Source organism: Rattus norvegicus (assembly GCF_036323735.1).
Source record: "Rattus norvegicus strain BN/NHsdMcwi chromosome Y unlocalized genomic scaffold, GRCr8 chrY_unlocalized_1, whole genome shotgun sequence".
Classification (NCBI taxonomy): Eukaryota; Metazoa; Chordata; class Mammalia; order Rodentia; family Muridae; genus Rattus; species Rattus norvegicus.
In genome coordinates, this window is record NW_026947367.1 from 118248 (window position 1) to 127905 (window position 9658).

Here is a 9658-nt window from a genome sequence, read left to right on the forward strand (position 1 = left end):
CTGGAACATTTGGCATTTTCTTGAGATCTGATCCGATAGTCCATCCTCCTGCTGGCATGTAACCTACCCTTTTAAATTAATAAATAAATCCAAGTCACTCCAAACTTTTGACATATTCACTCTGCCAACAAAATCACACTGTGTATGTAACTTACTTTTAATCTCATATTTTTCCTCCCACATTTTTTCTCTTTAAAATTATCTCCCTAAACATGTTAGCACTTTGTCATTTTAAGTTATCTTATGTCCCATAGAAATAGTATAGTCAAATTTTTGATTTTCATAAAAGTGGGTGATTTGTTGTAGTAAAATATTCTAATCAATATTTATTGCATTAACTTTATTAATGAATCAAAAATTGACATTATTATACTATCTAGTTATCCTTAAAACTATAAAAGATTTGGTTCATTCAAGGCTTTAAGGTCCTTCAGAACATCAGCTAGAACGTTCTTATGTATAATCTGGATGTATCATGGTTACTTCATATGTCTTCTAACTCAGAGTGTTCTTTCTAACAATGCGAATTCATGGTATTTGATATATATTTTAAGAGTGTATAAGTGGAATATTTCCCTGATGACTCGCCCATAGTTTGAAATTGGAAAACAAAAAGATAACGTGTTTTGAGTGTTCACTTTGAATTCTACTATTTCATGAATGCATTTTCAACTTTAAGAAACTTAATCTTTTAAAGAAAAATTGTCTCTATTCAGGATCACGTCTAGCTAATTCATAGTGGTCTTTGCATTTTAAATACTTTCATCCACAATATTTTTTTTTATATTTTCAGAGTATTGTGAGGGGAATTTCACCCATATTTCCTCACAGTATGGTTTGGATTGGCATAAAGGAGGCTAAGGAATGTTGTGTGTTCGTATGATATTCTGCTTTTATGACCGTATTTTTCAGTCTTAAGAGACTGACACATTTTTAGAGTTTTTAAAATGGTATCATGACATCTGCAAATGAGAACATTTTCATTTCTTCATTTTTCATTTGTATTCCCTGGATCTTCTTCGGTTGTCATATTGCTCTAGCTAAAATTACACATACTGTAATACATAGTTGTGAAACCAGTGTATATTCTTGTCTTCTTCCTGCTTGTAGTGGAACTGCTTTGAATTTTTCTCTCTTTAGCACGATGCTTGTGCTGGGCTTCTTGTACCTTGCCTTTATTATGTTGAACTATATCCTCCATATCTACAGCTTCCCCAGGACGAATCAAACTTTTATGTTGGGATTTGAAGAAAGCTTATCTGGTAGAAGATTATTTTTAATGTTGACTTGAATCTGTTCACAAGTATTTTATTGAGAATATGTGTGTATATGTGTAAATAAGTGTGTAATTCTCTCTCTTCCTCTCTTTGTGTCAGTCGTTTGTAACTCTTTCTCCCTCTCTCATTACCTTCACTTTTGCCTCATTGTCCCCATGTCTCATTCTCTCTCCTTATTTTGTCTGTCATTGTTAGATAATAATAGATTCAAAATACAATTTTAATGTATTCAATCCTTTTGTCTACTTTATTGAATAGTCTTAGACACTTTAAATGCTATTTAAATGTATATTCATTTCTTTTCAACTGAATACATGTGGTCCTATGATATTTCAGGTGGGAGAAATTAAAAACCTGATTCTTTGTAATTGTTTAGTATAGAGCTTTTTAAATTATGCAAAATGAGCTGATTTAATATTGGTATATAAATACATCTAGTATTTACTGTCACTTCCAATCCCGACCAGCAGGAAAGGAGAGACACCACACATTCTTCTCAAAGCAGTTTTTTCAGGAACCCTTTTGTCTGCAAGCAGGAACAATGCCTCCATCCAGCCCCCGAGCCCACTCCCTTATATCCTCCCTCAACCACTTCAACCGTCCAGTCTGCGTGACCTCCATTCCTAGGTCCACGTCACATGGCCTGATATATCGTCATGGTGTGCCTGCGCAGCTCTCACGATGGGGAATGGCTTAATTTCAGGTTCTATTAATGAGACGCGGCAGCAGTCCCGGGCTCCATTTTGGGATTGCCGCTATACCCGCTCCCCACAGTAAATCCGAATGCTTTAAAAAAATTCTAGATTTTGGACTGTAAATATAAATAATCTGTGTTTTCTCCATGTTTCCGATTTTCTCTTTCATTTTATTAATTCAAACCTTTCATTACCTAACATGGCCAGAGGTTATGACGATCCTGTTAATACTTTCCAAGAGTGACCCCTTCCTTTCATTCATTATATTGTCTACATTTGTCTACATTTTATTGATTTCAGCCATGATGAGTTGGATATACATGCTATACCCCTTCCCCAAGGCTAAAAAGCCATCCTGAAACAAGATGCAAAGAGACTATAGGTCCCCAAAATTGTGGATGGGATCAGACATAAAGCGTCTTCTTGATACAAGAGGTGCTGCCCTCATGTCACATAGCAGCTGTGGTTTCCTGCAAAGCTTCAAGCCAGTCAACAGTCAAGAATGCAGTGAAAAGGCCTAAAAACTGCTGTACATAACTGACATACTATGGACAGTAAGTATCTTCAGTTGGAGGGTTGAAAAATTATTTGTAAGGGTTTATAATAGAGTTATTAATCAGTACTTTAATGTAGAAGATATACAAATTTAGGATTCAAAGAAATAGAGTGAGTGGGTAAAATAAATGGAAAGATTATCATCAAAATTCATTGGCGGAAATTCTCAAAGAATAAAATATATGAACTCTATTCCTCAATGTTATGTACATAGAAAATATTTTATTATATAGGGATACTTCATGAAGCGACCTTATGATTTCGCTTGGTTAAAACAGATCTGCCAATTCTGTGAGTTGAATATGTGCATTATGTAATTTGATCTTAATAAGTTTAAAGTGGCTATTTTGAAAAATAGTAAGCATTATTTCCATGTACATGTTCAAAAGCAGGCTTCTATAAATAATAATAATAGAAAAAACTAAAACACTATATATCAAGAAAACATAATTAAATTTGGCTACATGTCTAAGCAAAATATTCAAAAGTGAAGAAACTCAAGTGACTAAGAATCGAAAGTGAAATATTTATCATCCTTATACAATACAGAAATGCAAATCAAAATTATTCTGAGATTTTTTTACTCCCTTTCAGAAATTTTAGTTTTATAACACATGAGTCAACTTATGTTTGCTGTGTTATGGGGAGAGGGGAACATTGATATTCTTCTGGTGGGAATGCAAACTTCAACATCAACTTTGGAAATCAGTATGATGTTTCTTCAGAAACATGGAAATGTATGCACCTAAAGATATAACGCGAGGAAAATATATCCAAATGTTGATTCATGCTAGTATAGAGACTCTTGAATATTTAGAAATATTCACGTTGTTTTTTAACAAATGAATGCATAAAGAAAATGTGGTGCTTTTACAGATTGGAAAAGGAAAGCATGTAATTTTCAGGATAATGAATGGATCATGTGAAAGTCATCATAGATGAGATAATCTGGACCTAAGAGAAAAATGGGATATATTTTCACTTTAATCTGAATATTAATTCTCCACACTGTATCAGTTTGATTAGTTTAGTGTAAAAGTCAAGGGATGTGGTCCAGACTATCCTCACTTTGTGATGTACAAATGTACTTATGGATTGCAGAGGAACACTGTCAGGAACAGGAATGTCAAATGTGAAGAGAGTGGGAAGAGTATGACAATGGATGGAATGTAGAGATGTACAGTTAAATTGGGAGACGTTTGAGGCATTGAATGAAAACCATATGCAACAGAAATAAAAACTATTTTTTTATTTAATTATGTTTTTTGTCAAACTAAAGATTTAAAGCTATAAGGACAGAAGATAAAACATTGATTGGGTGTTTCTATGTGAAATTTCAATAATAAGAAACTCACAGTACTTATGGATTTCAACTTTCAATAAAGCTATAGTACAGATAGTGAAATATACAGTCCTTAAGGAGACAGATGGGAATATCTCTGCTGTTAAAAAATATTAATTATATACATTATATATGTAAAATAATCTATTTATTTTCTTACATTTCAAATGTCATTTCCCAAACTGGTCTTTCTTTCTTGAATCGCCTAAGCTATTCTGTTCCTCATTTTTCTAATATGGTGCTCCCCATCTACATGCGCACTTCCGCTTTAGTCCTCTAACATCCCCTTCTCTGGGATATGAAGTCTCCACAGGACCAATTGCCTCCCTTCACACATATGGCAGATGAGGCAGTTGTCTTCACCATGTACTCTGCTATTTGTGTAGCAGAAGTCTTCGACTGGGCAAAGCATACTCTAGGATGTGGAAAATTTCCTGAGGGTCTGAAGGTTATATTTAGTTGATACTGTTATTCTTCAAATTGGGTTGCAATCCCCTCCAGATACTTAAGGCATTCCACTAACTCTTCTTTTGTGGCTGTCAGGTGCTGTCAAATGCTTAGGTGTTTCTGCATCTGTCACAGTCAGGTGATGGCAGAGCCCCTCAGAGGGCAAACATATTAGGGTCTTATCTGTAAGCACATTTGAAATCAGGAATAGGGCAAGGATTTAGAGTCTGTGGAAGAAATGTTTCTTATGGTGGTGTGTCTCTGAAGGGCCTTTCCTTCAGTTTTTGCTCTGTTTTTGTATTTGTCTTTTTTTAGACCTTGGATGTATATAGGATAAAGATTTTGAATTGTGTGGGAAGCACCATTCCTTCACTGGTGGGCATGTCTAGCTACAGGAGGCAGTCTCTAATGGTTCTATCTCTTTGCTGCTTGGTATTTCAACTACCATCATCCCATTAGGTTTATCAGAACCTCTTGCATCCCTGGCACCTGGGACTTTCCTGGGGAAACCCAAGTTCACCACCAACCACTGATGTTTGTTGTCATTTATTACACTTTTCCTCTGGAATTCTCTCCTGTCTCTTTTCATTGTTGCAACTCCCCCCACTTTGTCCATCATTCTCTACCTCTAAATAAGTCCCTCCGTCCCTCTGCCTTCCATGATTATTTTGTTCTCCATTCTAAGTTGTTTGCAAGGATTCGCAATCTGGCCTCGTAACATGTTACCTTTCATGTGATAAATGCTCTCAATAATGGGAGTTCTGAGCTTTAAGGCTAACATCCATTTGTCACTAAGTTCATCCCATGTTATGTCCTTTTTGATCTCTGTTACTTCACTAATTTCCAGCACCATCCCTTTGCCTACAAAGTTCTTGGTGTCCTCATTTTTAATACCTTAGTAGTGTTCCTTTGTTTAAATATAGCACACTTTCTCTATTTATTCCTCAGTGGAGTTGAGGTAAATCACGCTTGCGCCCAGCATTCGACTATTGTAAGTAAGGCTGTTGTGAACCTGTTCAACCTCATGTCCTTTTTGTATGTGGATCAAGGTTGAGTATATGTGTTGAAGTGAGTGGTAAAGCTGTGTCTTCAGGTAAAGCTATTTGCAATTTTCTCTGAACGTCCATATTGATATCCAAAGTGGCTCTACAGGTACTAATAACACCAGCAGTGAGGGAGTGTTCCATTTGTCTACATCCTAGCTTACTCTGCTACTGCATCAGTTTTTTATCTTAGTCATTGAGATTGGTGTAATGTAGAATCTCTGGTTCATTTTGATTTGCCTTTTTCAGATAAGTATGGATGTTGAACATTTCTTGATGTTTTTCTCAGCTATTGAGGTACCTCAGTTGAGAATTCTTGGTTTAGCACTCTAACCAATTTTAAAAGTTTGGATATTTATTTGTCTGGGACATTAAGTAAGGGGATATCAATGTGGAGGGGACAATCACTATAAAAGGTGAGGGGTAGAGGTTAGCGGAGATGGACAGGAAAGTAGACAATATCATCTGTGATCTTTAATCAGTGTAAATATGCATGTATGTATGTATGTATGAATGTATGTATGAATGTATGTATGTATGTATGTATCTATCTATCTATCACTCTGATCTATCACATATTGCAGTACTTTGATATATTTTCTCCCTCACATAGGTCTAGTATTATCCTCTAATTATATCACATGCTGGAAAAGCTAATTAGTTATGTTTCATGCTAAAACGTATACAGTCACATAACTAAAGTAAATATTTGTGTTTTTATGAAATAGTTGAGAAATTTGATAGCATAAAAATTAATTATCTTTATTGAATCTGTTTTCTGAACTGAAATTTAACCTGAATCAAAATTTATAAAGCAGCTTTTAAAATTCTTGAGTACTAATGTATACATCAGAATTGTTTCATAAAATTAGAAAATAGAGTGCATTTGTATGTTACATATATACACGTACAGACACATATATATATGTACACACATATATAAACATATATATATATACATACACACAGACACACACACATATATACATGTGGCCACATACACATATATACAAATATATACATATATACATATACAAATATAAATATATGTACAAGATATAAACATATGTCCTTATGTACTCATACACATATAGACATACACATACATACATACATACATACATACATACATACATACATACATGCTTTTAAAAAGCAAAATCCTTGCTTTAAAAGAATTTCCCTAGGCATGATGTATATGGTTTAGCCAAATAAGAGAAAAATGATGTTATTGCTAAATGGCTCTGTCTTAGTACTCATTTCTGCTTGTTTAACATGATGATGGTTCTACCAATCCGACTTCTATGTACTTGGGGATTGAAATGATGTCCTTTACTTCTCTAACTCACTCATACACTTTCTCCAAAAATAAGTGATTCCTTATCCCTACAACTAGATGCCATGTGCCTTTAGCCAAACATAATAGGAATAATAAAATAGGCGCTTCACATCTTGCAAACATTAGTTTATAAACTTGCTTGAAATCAGAGTTTTGATAATTATCATTTTGATCAAAGGCACCATCAGGCTTACACTTTCAAAAACACCTTGTTTTCACCTTTTTTTAACTAACTTTATTTTATTACATACAAGAGTAAGAATAAGTAACTGCTATTGAGGTGGTTTTAAGAGTTTGCAGTACCATTAAAGCTCACAGGTTTTTAAACTTCTTATTTTGGAAACATGGTCAAAGCATCTCCTCTGATCACATATTGGATTACCCATTTCACCATTAGTGGCAATAGCTATAAAGGATTGGAATAGTCTCTATCCCTCTGAGGAGAAAATGATGTACAGGATTACTCAGCAACAGTAATATATTTGTAGCAGCAAACGTTTCAAACACCTTATATATTTCCAAGGGAAATCTGGCAATACAGACTATGACAAACAAATAAAGCAGCAGGAACAATGTTTTTGCATCTTGAGTCTCTGTTGATCTTCAATTCCCTGAGAGAACCACAACATAGAATGTCTCTCTGTCCAGGTTACTGACAGAAGCCTGGCTGTTATACTAGATTGTGCCACTGCTGCTCTTTCCTGTTTGTTATGACAAGTCTACAGACCAGAACTACTAGTGTATTCATGAAATGTTTGCTAATGGAACAAGCTGCCTATTCCAACTTGAGAACTGAAATTCTGGTTTCCAGAGAACACAGATGGGAGTTGCTCCAATGAACCTTTCTAAAGAGGGACACCACCCCCACTCCACAATGCCCCCATCCTTTCTTTTACGCTGGTGCCTGGAGGGCTACAGGGAGGTTAAAGATTTTAAGAGTCATCAACAAATAGTGATATTTGGAAAAAAATAAAGTTTTAGTTTGTAGAGTTATCAGCTTTAGGCTCTCCTTGGGGTGTAATATAACTCAGGCATTTGACATATGCTGCATGGAAGGAGCCTGAGGATGCCAAGTTAATAGCAAAAAAGACAGGTATTTTCTGGTCCTGCATATATCAGTGTATATAAAGTATTTATCAACAGTGGTAAGAAGCAGGAGATTTGGGGTCTGGGAGGAGAGAGAAGGAAGATGGTTACTATGTGTAAAATGCATGGCATCTCAGCTCCATAAATTCAAAAAGATCTGGGTCAGAGAGGGTGTGACAGGCACACACCAGAGATGCTGAGTACTGTACAAAAATGATAGAGTGCTAAGTTTTGTGCTCTATATATATTGATACAAAACCAAACCAAAGAAAACAAAAAACAAATAAGGAACCATGCGTGTGTGTAAAGATCTGCTGGAAGAAATTTGTCTGAGGCTCTCAATAGTCAACACTAAATAAATAATCTCAAATAAATGATGACCCACTCACTCATGGAGATGGCCACCAAGTAATACTGGCAATAGTATTTTGAAACAGCATTGAACCCCACGGCAAGTGTTCATTACACAACATTTGGAAAATATTTGCATGCTTTTTTTTAGTGGGAACCAAGCTCTGGTTACATGTGTTCATGCATTTGTCTGAACATTCAGCTTACTGAGGTCCAGGATCACTGACCATTGTTTTCCCTACTGCAAGGACAGCACTGACAGCAGTGAATCATAATAAGCTTTTGTCCAGTGAATGAAGAAGGAAGTGAGGGATTAAATACCAATCAAAGAGTACACATGGAGGTATCCATGGCTTCAGCCTCATATATAGAAGAGCATGGCATTTTCTGGAATGAATAGGATGAAAGGACTTGGTCCTATGAAGTCTGGTTTCTCTAGTGTAGGGAATGCCAGAGTGTTGAGGTGTGAGTGGGCAGGCAGTAATCGTAGAAAACTCACAGAAACATGGAAAGGGTCGATGGGAGAGAGGGGAAACAGGAAAGGGTATAACATTTGAAATGTAAATACAGACAATATCCAATAAGAAAAGAAGGAAATGAGTGAGAAAGGAGCAGGAGACTTACCTCAAAGAAATGAGAGAGCTTCTAGATGCTGGTTTAACTTAAAAGATTCAAGAATCTTTGTTATATATGAAAGGCAAGGGTCAGCAGACTGTAGTATTTCATGTTTTTAGAGAAATGCAATTGAAATAATAGTTCCATTTTCTTATATGAACACACAGAATCATTGGAAAGAAAAATAGACAGCTGTTTTTATTAGATTTATTGGTTGAAGAATCATTGGCATATTTTTCAACATAGCTTGATATACTCTCAAAAAGGTTTTTATGGGATAAGACAGCAATAGAGAGTATTGGGTCAGTGTTGGGATACAGGTATCTTCCATGTATTTTCAGACACATACAAACATCCTTTTAAACTGTGAAAATATAAAGTTATTAATTGATTGAATGCAATACTATGAATATAATTCTTTATATGAAGCAGTACTATCTGTGTGTATGACTTTCACACTTAGTATAAAATTAGGAAATGAATTCATTTAAAAATTGTTAAAAGTGCTGTGGTATAGTGGAGGGATGGAATCCAGGCTCTCCACTCTCTAATCGTAAAGCAAACAAGAATGTAAAGAGACAAGTGCCTCTAAGAAAAGACTCACTATAAAACTTAAAATAACCTTATACATTCAAAAGAATAATATAAATATTTTAGATATTCTAATAGGATATAAGGATTATCATTTTAGAACGGGTTCATATTTCCATACAATATATTTTACTTAAAATTTAAAGCTCATACGTGTGCAGTTTTGTTGGTCGGTACTGTTTTCCAGCCAGCATGCATTGATCTTCTTCATTATTTACCCCTTTAATTCTAATTGACTGTTTTTTATTGCAACCTTCTTAGTTGCCAACATTTTTGTCTGTTCTGTGATAACGACAACCATTTTTGTGCGGCTGAAT